This window comes from Sciurus carolinensis, chromosome 10, assembly GCF_902686445.1.
Source record: "Sciurus carolinensis chromosome 10, mSciCar1.2, whole genome shotgun sequence".
Taxonomy (NCBI): Eukaryota; Metazoa; Chordata; class Mammalia; order Rodentia; family Sciuridae; genus Sciurus; species Sciurus carolinensis.
The window spans coordinates 139,133,046-139,151,769 of record NC_062222.1 but is presented as its reverse complement, the minus strand read 5'-3'; the positions used below and the strand labels follow the sequence as shown (position 1 = coordinate 139,151,769).

Below are 18,724 nucleotides of genomic sequence, written 5' to 3'. Positions count from 1 at the left end.
TCTGGATTATAGTAAGATTCTTTTAAGTCCCTTCTCTTTCTTGTGGCATGGGACCTCATGATTGAGTAGGGTTCAGTCTTTAGATCATTTCAGGACATAAACAAAATTTGCCTCAATGTTGTCCAGGTATTTATTGAGACATTCCTAGGTTTACTCTTCCAGATTTCTTATAAATGTTTCGAACCTGTGTGTGAAGTTGATAAATTGTAATGGAAATTCTGTTGCTAACAGTGGTAGAATATAGCTTTCTAAAAATATCTAAAAATTGGGTTTTATTGTTGTACACGGTGGTGTGCACCTGTAATCCTAGCTACTTAGGAGGAGGCTAAGATAGGAGGATCCCATATTTAAAGCCAGCCTCAGCAACTTAGTAAGATTCTGTCTCAAAATGAAAAATTAAAAGGGCCAGGCATGCAACTCAGTGGAAGAGTGCCCCTAAGTTCAATCCCCAGTACTGGGGGGGGAAATGGGTTCTTATTTGACTGGCTGTGCAGAAATGAGCTTAGTGCTGTTTGTCAGTTTTAATAGGAGAATTCTGTTATGTAACACTCAAATAATTTTTTTTTTTTTTTTTTTTTTTTTTTTTTGCCTTTACTGAAAATTGAACCCAGGGCCTCATACATGGTCCTAACACTGAAGTACTTTTTTTTTTTTTTTTTTTTTTTTTTTTTTGGATACAGGGTCTCGCTAAGTTGCTTAGGCCTTGCTAAATTGCTGAAGCTGCATTGGGGTTACAGGTGTGCACCTTCAGTCTGGGTATATTCGAAATCTGGCTTCATTAAATCACTGGTTCATCATATGTCTAGAGCATTTATTGTATGTCAGAACCTGTTGGCACTCCGGGGTACATCAGTAAACAGAACAGATGAAGAGCCCTTTATTTCTCTTGTAGGGAGGGGCAGCCTTAGGTAGGGTGGTACAATGGTGGCACATGAAGTGGGGCAGGAGGGAGGACATGTGCCATGTGCCTGCAGTGTAGCATCAAAGTTCCAGGAGGTCTTCTTGAGATGGTCACACTGAGCAGAGGTCCAAAGGTAGCAAGGAAGCAAGACTCTGCATGCAGCTGGGTCCTGGGTTTTCCTTCCTCCCTCCTTCCCTCCCTCCCTCCCTCCCTCCCTCCTTCTTTCCCTCCTTCCCTCCTTCCCTCCTTCCTTCCTCAGAGCCTGGAACATGCTCTGACCTCCAATTTGTTCTGTGGCTGAGCTGTATCCCTTTTTAAAAAAATTTCGAAACAGGATTTTGCTAAGTTGACCAGGCTGACCTTGAACTTGTCATCCTCCTGCTGGGATCACAGGTGTGCACCACCTCACCTAACTTTACCATCTAATAATTAAGTTTTGAAAATTTATTTATTTTTCTTGCTATGAAGTGAACTGCCCTGCTCTGTCACACATTCCTGCCACGATGTGCTGCCTTGTCAGTGATTCTGAGTAGTTTGGCAGTGGCAAATGTCTGCCATCTGTTTGCCTTTTTTTTTTTTTTTTTTTTTTTTTTTTTTAATCTTTTAGATGTTGATGGATCTTTATTTTATTCTTTTTAGTTTTATGTGTTGCTGAGAATTGCACCCTCACACATGCTAACCAAGTGCTCTACCACTGAGCCATAGCCACAGCCCATCTGTTTGCTTTTTGCTCAGGCTGTGGGGCCAGTTTGAATCTATATACAGTGGGTGTAGATCTGGAATATCCCCTAAAGGCCCATGTGTTGAAGTCTTGGTCCTCAACTTGACATGCTGTTGGAAGGTGGTGGAAACTTTAAGAGGTGGGTGTAGTAGGTCTTTAGGTCATTGGAGGTATGCCCTTAATGAGGATAGTGGGATCCCAGTCTCTTCTTCTTGTTTTGTGTCCTAGCCATGAGGTGAGCAGCTTTGTTCCACCACACACTCCTGCCATGATGTGCTGCCTCACCACGGGCCTAGAAGCAGTGGGACTAAGAGACCATACACTGCAACCTCCTAAACTATGAATCAAAGTAAACTTTTTCCTCTGTAACTTAATTATCACAGGTATTGGTTGTAGTAATGGAAAGCTGACTAACACTCTGTACTTCTTTGGACAAATTGTTACCCTGATTTCTACCTGCAGGTTGAATTCAGTGTGTTCCTGTGTCTTCTCTTTGCAAGTAGTGCAATCTTTGAGCCACACTGTATTTGATCATCTGAATTCCCTACAGTTCTCAGGTTCAGAGATCCTGAGCTAAAGAAGCATTTTGTAAATCTTTGCAGTGTGCTTTGATGACATAGCTTGTGAGGAATCAAAATAACCAAATCTGTTTTTCTTCATCTGTCTTTAACTTTTCTTGAGGTTTCATGAACTGTTACTCATCCTTACAGAGTTTGTGGCACAGTCTTTGGTATATGCCACAGCAGTAAAGGGCCCTCCAACCTGGTTTTCCTCAACTGAAATGATGGATACTCTTTTCTCCCCCAGTAGGGTGGCATAGAAAATAAGCCTGGCGATATCTAGATGCAAGACTGTGTGCAACTTAGGAGACATTATATCTGTAGATAGTGTGTCTGTAGGTAGACCAGTTACCCCATGGGTACAGACCGTGGTAACCCCCTTACCCAGCACAGGTTTTCAGCCCCCACTGGGGGCTGGGAGCTTTGTTCTATCCAGTCAACAGAATGTGTTTTTTGGCAAGTTTCACTGTTGTAGGCTGTATCAGGTCCCATCTCCTGGAAACCATGTTGAACCCTCAAGTGCTGGGCACATCAGGGCCTCTCTTTCTTCTCTTTAACTTCTTCCCTCCCTTTCCTACTCTGTTATACTTAGGATTCTTTTGATTGCCAGAAACTGAAGCCCACTCAGTTTAACTAATTTAAGAGAAAAAGTACTGAGAGCAGCAGCTTTGGCAGCATCCTGGCTGTACTCCAGCCCCCTCCCTGTTGGGTGCCTTGTCCTGGCTTTTCTTTGTGACTGGCTTACCTTCCCTATAGGTTCTGTTCCTAGGTTATTCTGCTTGCTGACTGGCCTTCTTTGTATTTTAGTCCATGTTTGTACAAGTGTATCAGTTCTTGTTTTTATGTGAGGCCCTCGTCCTGGGTCCCTAATAGCACAGCTGTACAATGATGGGATAATGGTCCTCATTCTGAGCTTGGAGGAGAGGACAGGTTCTGGGGCTCAAGGCAACTGTTGTGACTACCTGTCAGAATAGCAAATTTCTGTTTGGACATATGTAAAAGAGTGATATTTGTGATAGCAATTTGGAATTTGGTGGCTTCTGAGGTAGAAAACTACTTTTATTTAAAGATGTCTTGGTGAAAAGGGGTTGGAGGGATGTATGTTGAGTAAAATTTTAGGCCATTTTGTTTGTTTGTTTGTTTTTATTACTAGGGATTGAACCCAGGGGTGCCTAACCCCTGAGCCACATCCCTAGTCCTTTCTGTTTTTTTATTTTGAGACAGGATCTTACCAAGTTGCTTAGGGCCTCACTGAGTTGCTGAGGCTGGCTCTGAACTCGTGATCCTCCTGCCTCAGCTTTCTGAGCTGCTGAGATTACAGTTACGTACCACCATGCCCAGCAGAGTTTGTATGGTGGTGTTTTGGGCATTAGTGGTAGAAGAGGCAGTTACTGAGTAACTCTGCCACATATCCACAGTGTCTAGAACATGACTTTTTAGTTGACGCTCATCAAGAGCTGCTCTGAACATCCAGGTATGTGGGTTCCTTCTGTTCTCATAGTAGTCTGAAATGGTGTGTGCACCTGTCTTGTTGATTTTTATGCTGAGGAGACAGAAACAGAAGGGCTGAAACCTTGCTTGCAGGCTACAGCACTGCTGTGGTGGCAGGATCCAGAGCTGGTGGGGCCTGCACTTTGGACTTGAAGAACTCCTCCTATTTTTTTGTTTTTTAATTATTTTTTTATTTTCTTGTGATACTGTGGAGTGCTACACTACTGAGCTACATCTCAGCCCTTTTACTTCTTTCTGTCTTTCATTCATTTATTTATTTATGTTCACATCATAGGATTGGGGATATTTCATTACACAGCATTAGATAACTAAAATAAACAGTTAAATGACTTTCCCAAAGTGACCCTTTTTATTATTTATTTTGAGACAGTTTTTTTTTTTTTTTTTTTTTTTGGTGGTGCTGGTTATTGAACCCAGGGCCTTGTGCTTGTGAGGCAAGCACTTTACAACTGAGCTATATCCCCAGCCCTAAGACAGATTTTTCTAAGTTACTGAGTCTGGTTTCCAACTTGAGATCCTCCTGCCTCAGCCTCCCAAGTCCCTTGGATTATAGGCATGTGCCATCAGGCCTGTCGGGTTTAAGAAACTCTGGAAGATACCCTAACAGGTGTAGAGCCAGCTGGGATGATGATGGCAATGATTGTCTGACCAGTCTTTGCAATTTAGAGGGTAATTTCCATAACATATTCACACAGCATTTTTTGAGGGTTTAATGTGCTTGCTTGAGTTTATTAGATTTCTTTTACAGGTGTTGATGTTTGCAGAATTATACTACCTGAAGTTTTTTGTTGACCTGGGGACTAAAATACCTCAAAAGTTTTGAGAGTATTATGGAGTCCATGTAACATTTATATCAGATATTTATTTTTTATTTTTTTTGTGGTGTTGGGAGGCAAACCCAGGGCCTTGCGCATGTTGAGCTGGCACTCTGCCACAGTACCACTGAGCTACATCCTCAGCTGCCCCCGCCCCCCACCTGTATTCTTTTCATTTGATACTAGGGCTTAAACACAGGGGTGCTTTACCCCAGCACTATATTCCTAGCACTTTTTATTTTCTTATTTTTTTGAATATATATTTTTTAGTTGTCAATGGACATTATTTTGTTTATTTATATGTGGTGCTGAGAATTGAACCCAGTGTCTCACACATGCTAGGCAAGTGCTCTACACTGAGTTATGACCCCAGCCCCCTTTGTATTTTTATTTTGAGATAGGGCTTGCTGAATTGCTTAGTGGTAGAAGAGGTAGTTACTGAGTAGCTCTGCCTCACTAAATTGCTGAGCTGTCCTTGAAGACTGGCTGGGATTATAGGCATGTACCACCATGCCCAGCCATCTGATTTAGATAAAACTAATTGGCACCATACCATGCCCCTGTTCCCAGCACTGGGGATTGAACCTAGGGGCATTTTACCACTGATCTATGTCCCCAACCCTTTTTATTTACTTATTTTAATTTTGAGACAGGGTCCTCACTAGGTTGCTGAGGCTGCCCTTGAACTTGGAATCCTCCTGCCTCAGCCTCTCAAGTGTGTATTTCTTTCCTTTTTTGTTTTTGTTTTTTTCTTTTAGCTGCAGATGGACACAATACTTTTATTATTTATTTTTATGTGGTACTGAGGATCAAAGCCAGTGCCTCACACATGCTAGACAAATGCTTTACCACTGAGCTACAACCCCAGCCCCGCAAATGTGTATTTCTTAAAGGTATATGAGTTCATTTAAATTTTTTAGTTATTTGTAGTAAGTGTTCTTGAAGGTCCTTACACATCCATTGAGAATGTCAAAAGTTTGTTGTACAAAATAAATGAACTGCAGAACATTTGTACTTAGGGTAACAGTGGTATAAGTTATTCTAAAATCTTGGCTTTGGGATGTATATGTATCAGGTAGATAGGAGAGTGGGTAATTGTAGTAGGACTCAGTAAGTGTTAATTATTATCATGTGCGTTCATAATTCTAAGACTTTTTTGGTGTTAACACATTTAATCTTTAGCCTTATGAAGTAAAAGCAGTATTGGTGCCTTTTGTGTTCCTTAAAGATAATTTCTCATTTAACTTTTGAGGTTTGGAGATTTCTTCATGTTTGTTGGTTCTAGGTTTAATGTTTTTCCTGAAGCTTTTTTTTTTTTTCTTCTTTTTTGGTGCTGGGGATTGAACCTGGCCTTATGCTATCACTGAGGTACATCTTCCAGCTCCCTGAGAACAATAATTAATTTAATCAAAAGTTTCTTTTAAAAAACTTTCTTCATAGTGCTTGCCTAGTGTGTATGAGCCCCTGGATTCCATCCCTAGTGACCCCAGCCCCCCCTTCCTTTTTTGGAAAGAACTATCATGTGATCCAGCAATTCCATTGCTAGATATATACCCAAAGGAAAAGAAATCATATGTTGATGGGACTTCTGCGCTCCGTGTTCACTGAAACACTCATTACAATTAACCACGATGTGGAATCAACCTGTGTCTATCAGCTGATGAGTAGATGAAGAAAATGTGCTACACAGACGCAGTGGAATACGTTTGGCCATGAAAAGGATGAAAATCATTTGCTGGAGATCATTATGCTAAGTGAAGTAAGCCAGATGCAGAAAGACAAGTACTGCAATGACCTCACTTAGGTAGAATCCAATAAAGTTGATCTCTCTATGACTGTCAGAGTAGGGGGAAGGTAAAGATGGGGGAGAAGTTAATTGTTACTAAGTTGCAGTTACATAGTAGGAATAAGTTCTGGGTTCTTGTTGAACAGTAGGGTGACTACTGTTTTGAAACGTAATATACATTTCAAAAAGCTAAAAGAGAGGATTTTGTTTTTCTGTGCTTATAAGTGATGCTAAGAAAGTATTTTCAATGTATACATGTATGCAGATATTATACAATGTGTACATGTATTGAAACATAAGTACATTTGTCAGTTAAAAAATTAAAACATCAAAAAAGCAAACTCTTTTTCACTTATCTTTCTCTTAAATGTATTGACCTGATGTCCTGGGATGCATTCCTGGACTTGGTATTTAGGTACTATATGTATTGGGGTTTTTTTTGTTTTGTTATGTTTTTCTGTTTTTTCCCCCTTATTTTCAGTACTATCATATCCCCTCTCCCACCTGATGTTTGGATTTCCGTTATTTTAAATTATTTTTAAATTTGTTGTAAAATATATGGAACATAAAATTGCCACTTTAACCATTTTAAACGTGCACTACAAGTGAATGAATTTGGCCATGTTTCAACTACGTCCCCTGTTCCCGGTATAGGAATGGAACCCACAACCTTGTGTATGCTAGGCAAGCGCTCCACTACTGAGCTATATCCCCATCCTATACCTGGAGATCTTAATGATTATTACTGTGAGAGCTTTTGCAGTGCACACACCTGTAATCCCAGCTACATGGGAGGCTGAGACAGGAGAATCTCAACTTTGAGGCCAACCTGGGCCCTGAGGGTGTAGCTCAGTGGCAGAACATTTGTTTAACACGTACGAGTCCCTGGATTTAATACCTAGTACTGCAAAAACAAAGCGTTATGTCTGTTTTCATTAAGGTTCTACCTTCTGTTAATAATCTTTCCACTTACACTATTTTTTCATTTTAATATTGCTACTAATACATTTTGGCCTGCTTAATTTGCTTTTTCTTAAAAATTAATCATTTTAATGGTGATAATTAGCAGTCATTTTGACTAATGATCATTATATCCTGTGTTGACCACTTGTAGTAGTAGCTCATTTAGTTTTGTGGCAACCCTTTGAATAGGTTGTTTCTTTTCTTTTTTAAATTTTTAAAATTTTATTCTAATTAGTTGTACATGACAGTAGAATGCATTTGTACATTTTAATAGATCATGCATAAATGGAGTGTAATTTCCTCATTTTTCTGATTATACATATTATAGGATCACATCGGTCTTTTTTTTTTTTTTTTTTTTTTTCCCCCCCCCAGTGCTGGGGATTGAACCCAGGGCCTTATGCTTGCAAGGCAAGCACTTTACTGACTGAGCTATCTCCCCAGCCCCACATCGGTCTTGTTTAATTCTCCATTTATAAATAAGGAAACTGAGCCTTGGGTTAATTACTTGCTGAAAACTTGGGTTAATTACTTGCTCAAGGGTAAACTGTGAGTAGCATTCAACCATTGTTGTACCATCTCTTTTTCAGTGTACATTTTTTAAGCAGCTATAGCATTCAGTTTTGCTTTTAAAAACGAACTTAAGAGCCTTGCATGGTAGTGCATGCCTGTAGTCCCCAGCTATTGGGGAGGAGGCTAAGGCCTCAGGCAGAAGGATCCTTCTGATCAGTTGAGCCCAGAACTGTATGCTAGCCTGAGCAACATAGAGAGAGGATCCTACCGCCGCCGCTTCCCCCGCTTCCCCCCTTCCCATCTCCAAAACAAACAAAGTTAATGTTTTTCAACACCTTATGCCCTATCTCTGTTTTTCAGTAGAAAGAACTCGAGTTCTTTAAAGGTGGAAGTGGATCTCAGGATTCTCTCAGGAGATGGAGTTAGGATTCAAATCCAGGCATGCTGACTGCGAAGTTCCAGACTTTTTTCCATGGCACTACCTTTCTGCAGTATATCCTCAGACTCTCCTGATGTGCAGATTATTGTTAATCCCCCTTGATAATGATAGGCACTAATAGAGACATGAGAGGCATTCTGCTTGTATGTCCCCTTTAATATTTTTCAGGTATTTTCCTTAAAACAAATGTAGATATAAAAACAAATTGTTGCTGACTAAATTTGTTTGAGGGAAGGACTGTAGTTCTGGGTTAATGCTATTTTTTTTCTTCTGTTATGACAAATTGACATGATTCATATGACTGGAAAAAATTATCAGCCTTAATATTACTGTTCTTAGAAAACTAGTCAACATTTTGGAAGGAGGATTGTTTAGAAGCACAGTTTTTCAGTTCTAGGACTTGAAACCCAGAGCCTTATGTGTGCTAGGCAAGCACTGTACCATGCAGCTACATCCTCAGTCCCCATAGTTTTAAAGACAACTTTTGGGATTCTTAGTACCACCTGTTTTATGTTCTTTTACCCTTGATTGTCTCTGGTCAGAGTTGGTTTATTTTACCTGGTTTGTGTGCCTTCCAGAGTTTCATGTCCAGGCTTCTAGTACTTGGTGATTTCTGCTCGTTTGTTGCTGTGACCTATAGCTTTAGCCATTCCAGTCAACACACTATGACTTTGTCCTTGTTGGTTCACAGGCCTGAAGAGTCCAGATGGCCAAGCTCAACTTCTGGTATACTGAGCATATTGTCACTGGTGCTCTGTTAAGCTTTGGATATTAAGACTTCTGAACTGTCATAACCCCAGGTTGTGGGCTGGGAAGAAAAGTTTCTTAGATTGGTCATTAAGTGTTAATGATGAGAGATCCTACTCTCATTTAAACCCTTCTTTCCTGAATCTCTCTACAGAGAAACAAGCACCATGTGCCGGTCATTGGTGCAGTATATACTACATCTTGGGGACAGCTCTTTGACACCAGAGGTCTCCTTTCTGGGTGATGGAGATAGGGCAGAGGAGTGAATTGCACAGTCACAAGCTTGTTGCCTCACCTTGACCCAGCAGATTCTTGATCTGTTGTGTAACAGCCATTCCTTCAGTCCATAGACAGTGATGCTGAGGAACAAGTGGTGTGCAGTCTGGTCTAGTCAGGAGGCAAAACCAGTCATTTACATAAGGACTTTAATAGGTTAAATAATTGTTTTGTTTGAGTTGTGGTCTTGCTGTATTGCCCATTGCTAGCCTGGAACTTTCTATTCTTCTACCTCAGCCTCCTAAGTAGCTGGAATTACAGGCATGTACCACTGTGCTTGACTGTTAAAGAATTATTAAACTGTGATCAGAGTAATTATAAACTAGGGAGAGAATGCTAAAGGGTACTCTGGTGCTGTGGGATAGAAATGTGTCCCAAGAAAGGACACATTTGAGAGGGGGTTTCTCCCCAGTGTTGGAGTTTAGAACAGTGGAGAAGATGTGATTACAGCTGACTGATTGACCAGGTTGCCTAGGTCAGAGCTGGTCCACAGTCACCAGGCAGGCAGGAGCAGTCTGGGGTACAGAAAAACTGGACAGGCAGATGGGTGTGTAGTGGTAATCAGTGTCCTCCTTGAGGTGAGATGCCTGGAATGCGTGGTACCTCTTGGAAAGGCATGGGAAACAGGGCTGTGAGACTTCAGTAAGAAGGTTTGATGGGCTAGTACCAGTGAAGAACTAGTCAGGGCACCACTGTTGGAGTCTCTCCCTGGTGGCAGCAGATTCCCCTTGTTGGAATTCACTTCTGTGTATGGCTTGGGCCAAGGCAGCTCTGGGCCACTGCGTGGGGTGAATGTTGGAAAACAGGCTCACTAGACAGCCAGTGTTGGAGGTCCCCTGAGGGGTGGAGGTATGGATGGGGCTGAGGAGAGTGCTGGAGCAGTTAACCCAGGCTGAAGTGCAAGTTCTTGATCTCTGGGGTACCCAGTTATATGGCCACTTCCAAGTCCAGAACTGGAGAAAGCATACATCACCAAATACTGGAGAAGTTGTACCTGGCAGATGTCTGGCTTTGGATAAACTGCAACTGAGCTGAACAGTGCAGGCAAAAGAGGTGAATTCTCCAGGAGCCTGTGCCAGGTCATTGCAGAACTTGAGAGAAGCCTTTCCTACACTATCCCTGCAGCTCCCTCTACTGACAAGACCTAGTTAATTTCTTAATGGTGGTAAAGGAGAACTACAAATGGTCCCCAACTTTACCATGGTGTGAAAACATCACACATTCACTAGAAACCATATTTTGATATTTGAATTTTGGATCTTTTTTTGGGCTAGTGATATCCAGTACAATTCTCTCTGGAGATGCTGTCTCAAGGCAGCAAACCATAGCTTCCAGTCAGTCCTGCAATCATGAGGGAAAACAATCTGTACTCTACAGTGTTGCTGAGCAAGTGTGGTACATTAGATGTATTGAATATGTTTCTAACTTATGATGTTTTCAGGTCTCAGAGATCTTATTGGGGTGTAACCCCATTGTAATTCAAGGAGTATCAGTATTTACAAGACTCAGCCCCATTTTGCTAAATAAACAAAAAGAGTGAATGTGGAGCTCAGAGGCAGTATTATCAGTCACCAGCACATATGTGAGCAGGAAGTGTGCCACTTAGCAGTTCATTGCCGCTGTCTCCAAACTCACCCTCCATTGCCCTACTTGTGACACTTCATATGGTCCCTGAACATATCTCCCCACCTCTTTTGGCAGTAGTGGAGATTAAACCCAGGGCCTTATAATATGCTAGACAAGCACTCCACCACTGAGGTACATCCCAAACCTTTTCATTTTTATTTTAAGATAGGGTCTCACTAAATTGCACAGGCTGATCTCAAACTTGTGATCCTCCTGTCTCAGTCTCCAGGGTATCAGGAATTATAGGTGTGGCCCTACTAAACATTTCTCTTCTGCCAACTGGTACAATAAGTTTTGTCAGTAGGGGGGCACTGTAGAGCAATACAGGAGGTTATGCTTCTGATCTTGCTTCTGGTGTGCCTTCCTGTTTTTTTGCTCCTGTGATGCTCAGCCAGCATGTAAGGCATCCAGTGGTGCTCACCACAGCAGTTTTCATTGGCAATCCTGGGCTGCTTCCTTGGCACTGTAGCTGGTTCCCCAGTGTGTTCAGTAGCACTTCTGCAGACAACTTCCCAGTGGGTTCTCCCAGGACCTGGAAACTGGCTTTCTAATGAACCTGAGAGGAGTTTCTTGCTTGCCAGCTCCCCCTGTGATGACTTAGCATATTTCCTTCCCCAAGCTTGTGGCTACCCTTCTCCAGTGATGTCTGAATCTCAGCTTTGGAGCAGGTGGGATGGAAGAACTCTTCCAAATTTGTTTTTTCCTTGAACATTCTGCCCCGCCTAGATTTAGTGGCTGTTCCTTGTATCTGCTAATTCTGTTCTTTACCCTTTAATAATTATTAGCTAATACTTTTTTAAATGCTAAACTGTCCCTACTCAAATTCCTCTGTAGTTTCTATCACTTGACTGGGCTGTGACTGATAACAGAACATAAATCCATCAAGAATAATTGTCTCTCTTGGGGCTGGAGTTGTGGCTCAGTGGTAGAGTTCTTGCCTGGCATGTGTGAGGCTCTGGGTTTGATCCTCAGCACACGTATAAATAAACAAACAAACAAACAAATAAATAATTAAATAAATAAAAAATACAAGATTCATTGACAATTAAAGAAAAAAAAATAGAGAATAATTATCTCAGGGTTGGGGATGTAGCTCCATGGAATAGCACTTGCTTGTCATATGGAAGACCCTAGGTTTATTCTCCAGCCCCACCCCACCAAGCCCCCAAAAGAAGGGAGAAGAAGAGAGGAGGACAAATCACTGACCTTTCCATGATGAGGGGTTCAGTGTAAGTTAGCCTATTATCTGACAGCTGCTCATCTCTCCTAGGTGTTGTGCAGATTAGGCATCAACAGTATAGTAGCCAGATCATCGTGGGTGAGAGTCCATGCTATTGAGCAAATTCATTTCTCCATTCTTGTTCCTGTATTTCTTTGTTTACAAGCCCATTGAATAAGCACTGGGAAAAGAAACCAAGAGACAATTCAGGATTCCTGACTGTAGAAAGCTGCTTCTGCAGCAGATGTCATCATTGAACACTTGTGTAAGACAAAGATAAGGATACCCTTGCCCTCCATGCCCCTCCTCATGCCCTCTCCAGATTTTTGCTGCCAGTTTATTCTTTTCTGTTCTTTCCATGTTCCTGACCATTCAGCCAAATGAGCTCCCGTTGGTGAATTGGTGTGGGTCTGCATGTCTGCCCATTTCTTCTTCTAAGTAAAGGGTACAACCAAGTGTACTTCTCAGACTTCTGCTCACAGGTTGGATTTCTTCCCCTTTCCTCTAGCCTTCAAGGCCATCTTTGAGTGCAGTGTTATGCTTCTATATCCACTACTGATGAGAGCCAGCATACCATTTAGAACCATCTGGTTAAAAAAAAAAAAAAAAAAATCTGTAAACAGTTTTTGAGTGTGGTAGCACATACCTGTAATACCAGTAACTCAGGAGGCTGAGGCAGGAGGAACATAAGTTTGAGGCCAGCCTCAGCAATTCAGATCTTCTCTCTTTCTCTTGTTCGTTGTTGGTGGGGGGGACTTTGAGGGGACCAGGGATTGAACTCAGGGGCACTCAACAACTGAACCACATACCCATCTCTGTTTTGTATTTTACTTAGGGACCAGGTCTCACTGAGTTGCAAAGTACTTCACTGTTTTTGAGGCTGGCTTTGAACTCATGATCCTCCTGCCTCAGCCTCCCAAACTGCTGGGAACTTAGTGAGATCTTAAGCAACTTAGTGAGACCCTGTTTCTAAATAAAAAGGCTAGGGGATGTAGCTCAGCAGTAAAGTACCCATGGATTCAATCCCCAGGACCAAATAAATAAACAAACAAATGAATGACCTCTTAGCAGATTCAAAATTGTCTATCTTAGTTTTTGGGCATGGGGAATGTCCCCTAAAAGCTATGGGTGTAGTTTTTGAAGTGACAGTGCAGTGACTTGATTGTGCTCTGTACATGTAGTTTTAGGATCTGCTTGCAGATTTGTCCTGGCGGGCAGCTCAAGTAGCACAATCACTTGGTGTCCCCTGGTCAGACATTCTGGCTTTTCTTATCTCCTAAAAGTCACTGAGTGTGATGGATGATAAGACTGGAGAATCTTGTCCTGCTTGTTCTTTTATTGGACATGCCAGCTCTGTAAGTGGTACTGTGGAACATGTTAGTAGAGGAAGATGACTGGGACAGAGTCCTTGTTCTCAGAGTTTGCAATGAATACACTGGGAGAGTATAAGCATACCTGGTGAGAACTCTGTGGAAATGCTGTGAGAGCAGAAAGGATATTACCTGAAGACCTGGTGAGTGGGAGGAGAGTGAATTAGGTTTTAAAGAGAAAATGTTGCCTGAGAAATGAGGCCATGTTCCAGGTGGCTCATCAGGAGAGGAAGCCTTCCCTGACACACCCAGGCAAGTGTGTTAGAAGAGAGACAGTTACTTGCGGTGGTGAGCAAGGGCATCAGATTCAGATCCTAGCTCTGTGGTGGTAGGCAACGTTACTTCATTGTTCTGTTTCTTCATTTACACAACTTTAAAATAAGGACTGTAGTGTCAATGTTTAGAGTCATTGTCAGGGTTAAGAGAAAAAAATACAGCGCAGCACCTAGCAGTTAGCACTTAGTGCAGGCTGATGTGAGCTGGAGCCTTTGTGCTTCCATAGCCACAGGTACATGTTTTTTTTTTTTAATTAAAAAAAATTATTTTGAAAGCAATCCATTCCTGTACCATTTTCTTAAGAGGCAATACATGTATTTGGTCTTTGGAGCCATCCTCAGTACTTCATAGGTCTTAGGTACATACTGAGTGCTCTGTATAGAACATGTACAGGAGAAATGTGTTGTCAAACCTTACAAGGGTAATTTCTCTCAGTATGTCTCTGGAGATGTGTTTTCTTTGCATTTGCTTTTCTTTGTTCTCATCAGAGGCTGTCAAGTGAGAACAGCCTTTGGACCTGGGTGGTCACTTGGCAGCCTCTTTTGCGCCATTGCAATTGTTCCTTAACAGACCTGGCCTGGAGCTCTCAAGCGTGGGTCTGAGTAGGTGGTGCTTGGGCCAAGGATCCCTGCAACTGCTCTCTAGTAGCCTCTCTGCTTTGGTCTTTGTGTTCCAGGTTGGGGATTTCTGATGACCTATCTTCAAGCCCACTGGTTTTGTAGTTTCCATATCTCTATTGAAATTACCTGTCTTATTTTGCATATGGTCACCTTTTTGTTGTGGTCTTAAACATACTAAAATTATTTTAAATTCCCTGTCAGATGGGTTCTAACACCTGCATCATATCTGAATCTTATTGCTATTGCTTTGTCTTTTGGAATTTTGGGGACTTTTTAGTTCCTTTTTGTATGCTTTATCATTGTTTTTCAAAGCTACACATGTCATATAGGACTGTACAGAATGAAATAAATCTTTTTTGTGCCTCTGCTGGACTTTTCATGCTGCAGTTTGCATTGTTCTTGTTCAACAATGACTGGGCTTCTGATATGCACCATAGGCATCAATTCTTGTGGAGACATCTTGTGTCTGGTTTGAGGGCATCTTTCCAGAGAAGTGTCTGTAATTTTGAATTTTGGTCTTCCCTCTTTGCTGTGTAGGGCACACTGTGGCCACTGTCCTGCCCTCTCCCAGCAGTGTTTGGTTGCAGGCTACTGTTGGAATGCTTTTGACTTGGAATGCATGGTGGTAGTGGTGCTGCCTCCTGTTCAGAGTGAGACTCAGTGTTAGGCGTGTTTGGTGATCCTGGGTCTCAGAGGTAGCCTTCTAGGTTCTCCCTGGTGTGGTAGTGGGCTCAGTGTGTGATCCTGTCCCTTTCCCAGGAGTCTCCCTCCATTTCTCCCTTCCCCTTGTTTCAATGAGTGCTTCCCAAAGCCCTTCCCTGTGCAGATGAAGACTTTTTGTTTGTTTGTTTGTTTAAATAATTTTAGTTGTAGATGGACATAGTACCTTTATTTTATTTATTTATTTTTCTGTGGTGCTGAGGATCAAACCCAGTGCCTCACACGTGCTAGGCAAGCACTCTACCACTCCAGTCCCCAGGTGAAGGCTTTTATTCCTACATGAAGAAGACGGGAAGGATCTGGGTGAATTTCTGTCCCTCTTTGTTCCCCTGGTTCTGTCCTACAGTTCTGCACCACTGTCAATGTTTCTTGGGGCTGTTTGAGATCTTTTTAGGAACCACCAAGTGAGTTCAATAGGGAGAAAGATTCTACAAAGGTGTGCAGACATCTCCAACTTTTGCACCTCTTAGGAATTGTCCTTCCAGCCTCCATTTGACCTTTTCCAGTTTGTCATCCGTTATTGCCAAACTCTCTTTGCCAGTGTCTGACTGCCTCTGTGCCAAGTAAGTGTTTCCCCTTTTCCCTGCAAGCACTTAGTTTGGGCCAGTATTGCTCTATAACCTCTACTTTCCATTAAGTTGAAGAACATCTTGAGTTTGAAGCTAGTCTGACATTGTGAGAGTGGAGCAGTATTCCTCTCAGCTCTTCATCCTGGAGCAGAACTCACAAGCAAGTGGGTCTTGAGGAACAGAAGTTTTTAAGTTTGGTGAAGTTCAGTTTATCCATTTTCTCTTTTATTGTTAGTATTTCTGGAGTCTCGAGAATTGCTGTCTACTCCAGGATTGGCAGACTTTTTCTTCTTTCTCTTAGAACTTTTATATATAGATTTGTGATCCATTTCAAGTTAATTTGTATGTATGGGTGTAAGTTGGGTGATACTCCTTCCCCTGTATGGATAACCAGTTGTATATCATTTATTGAAAATCTTCCCCTTTACCCATTGAATTACTCTTACTCAGCTTTCTGTTGCTGTGATAGAATAGCTGAGTAAATCAATAAAAAAGGAGGAAAGGCTTTATTTTGGCTTGTGGCTTCAGAGGTTTCCATTTATGGTGAGTTGACTCCATTGTTTTTGGGCAGTATCATGTCAACCAGGAAGCAAAAAAGAGAAGACAGGTTAGGGTTCCAGTATCCCGTTCAAGGGCATATCCCCAATGACCTAACTTCCTCCCTCTAGGCCCAACCTCCTAGAAGTTCCACCACCTGCCCAGTCATGCAGGAGACTGACAACCAAGTCTTCAATGCATGGCCTTTTGGGGACATTTTAGATCCAAACCATGATAATTCCCTGTTCCTTTGTTAAAAATTTTTTCTTTTAAGAAACTTTCTTACTGCTTAATACTATAAAATGCCTAATATGTATATCTTTTCAAGTCATTATAATTTGACTCCTGGTGTAAGCAGATAGAGAAATAAAACATTACCAGGACTGCAGAACCCACTAAAGGCTATTTCCTGATTACAGTTCCCTCTCTTTCCCATCATAGGTAACCACTGAATGTATGTCTCTAAACATTACAGTTTTACTTGATTTTTATATAAATGGAAGCAATATCACATAGCAGCCTTTGGCATATGACTCCTTTCACTCACAATATTTTAAAGGCTTGTTTTAAACAGTTGTGATTTGCCTATTTTAATTGATGAACAGTGTTGCACAATTTGTCAGTATCTCAGTTGATGGGAAATTGGTTTATTTCCAGTTTGGGGCTGAAGTAAATAGTCTTACACAAGTATTTTGGTGCATATAAGACAATATGCGGAAAGGTGTACATATAGAAGAGGCATTGTTGGGTCATAGTATATCTATATTTTCATAGCCTTAATATTATGGTTGTTTCCTGAAGTGGTTATACCAGTGTTCACTGTACTCACTTGCTCTGCATGAGAGTTCCCATTGTTCCATATTTTACCTTAATATGGTTTCGTCAGTTTTTCATTTTTGTCTCTCTGGTGCGCATAAAGTATGGTGGGCATATTTTATTTACTGTTTATAATTTCTCTGATGACATGTGAAAAAAAATTTTTTTTGGTATGACTGGGGATTGAACCAGAGGCATTCCACTACTGAGTTATATCTCAGCCCATTTTTGTTTTATTTTGAGAAAGGAACTTGCTGAGTTGCTCAGATTGGTCTTGAACATGTGATCCTCCTGCCTCAGCCTTCTGAGATGGCTGGGGTTATAGATGTGTACCCCTGAGCCTGACTCATATGAAATTATCTTTTTCTAGGGTTTTTTTTTTTTTTTTTTTTTTTTTTTTTTTTGCGGTACTGGGGTGAAATTATCTTTTATATGTCTATTGACCATTTATATATCTTCTTTGTGAATAGCCTGTTCAAGTCTTTTGCCCATTTTCTTTCAGTTGAGTTGTGTATCTTTTTCTTGTTATTTCTACTTAACATTTTTTGAGTGCAAGTTTTAAGCTTTAAGTAGTTAAAAATATGTATCTTTTATGCTTTAGTTTTTTTTTTATTTCTTATTTTAAAATGTTTTCCTTCACCTGAGGTCATGAAGATATTATCTATCTTTTCATATTTAGGTCTATAACTCTGAAATCAGTTTTTTTGTACATGTCAGACAGAGGCTAAATATCATTGTTTTAAACCTTTGGAATACCTAGTATTGTTCATTACAAAGGCCATTCTTTCCACATTACTGTGGAGTGCCATCTTAGAAAGTTACATTGGTTCTGTATTGTTCCTTTTTCTACTTGTCTGTCCTTGACAAACAGCACACTCTCAAGTTACTAGCTTCTAATAAGTCTTAGTAATCCTCCTACCTCGTTTTTCAATAGTGTTTTGCTTATTCTTGGTCCTTTGTATTTCCATATAAATTCTCAGTTCTGTTTCTTAATTTCCACATGAAATTTGGATTATGATTTTGCATCAATTCTGTAGATAAATTTGGTGAATCTAGACATTGTCCCCTTGATTTTTCCATATGTGAATATAGTCTTCTTCATTTTCTTGGGGTATCTTTTATCAGTGATTTATTTTCTCTTATTTTAGGTTAATTCTTTGACACTTGATAACTTTTTTAAGTCTTTTGACTTAGAAATACTTTCATATTTATGGGAAAGTGACTATAGGGGTTTTATAGATACTTTGGAGGCTGAGGCAAGAGGATAGCAAGTTCGAGGCCAGCCTGAGAAACTAATGAGACCCTCCTTAAAATTAAAAAATAAAAAGGTTGTCATGGGTGTACCCCTAGGTTCAATCTCCAGTATCAAAAATAAACCCCAACAAACAAAAACCAATAACAAGAACAAAACAACCACAAAAACCCAAACAACTTTTACACAACTTTGTCCTATATTCCCTAGTTTTGACATTTTATCACATTTTCCTCCTTTCTGTGTTTGTAGTTCTGTAGAGTGCTTATCTGACATGTGTGAGCCCCGGCTTCAGTTCCCAGGACTGCAGACCAACCAATCAAAAACCCAGTGTAGTTCTGTTCTGCAGTGAGCAGCTGGCTAGCAAGCATATTATCTTCAGCATTTTCACTCAGTCCTCCTGCATGGAACCAGTCTCCCAACCACCAGCCACACTCAGCCTGGCAGGTGACTGGTGATGCCCTCCTTCAGCTCCATTGACTCCCA

At 41.0% G+C, this 18,724-nt stretch overlaps 1 protein-coding gene across 12 annotated transcripts in view; it reads left to right on the top strand.

Annotated features, from left to right (window-relative positions):
• Positions 1-18,724, top strand: part of Fam193a (family with sequence similarity 193 member A) — a 139,545-nt gene that overhangs the window by 19,766 nt on the left and 101,055 nt on the right. The gene's annotated exons all lie outside the window — the stretch shown is intronic.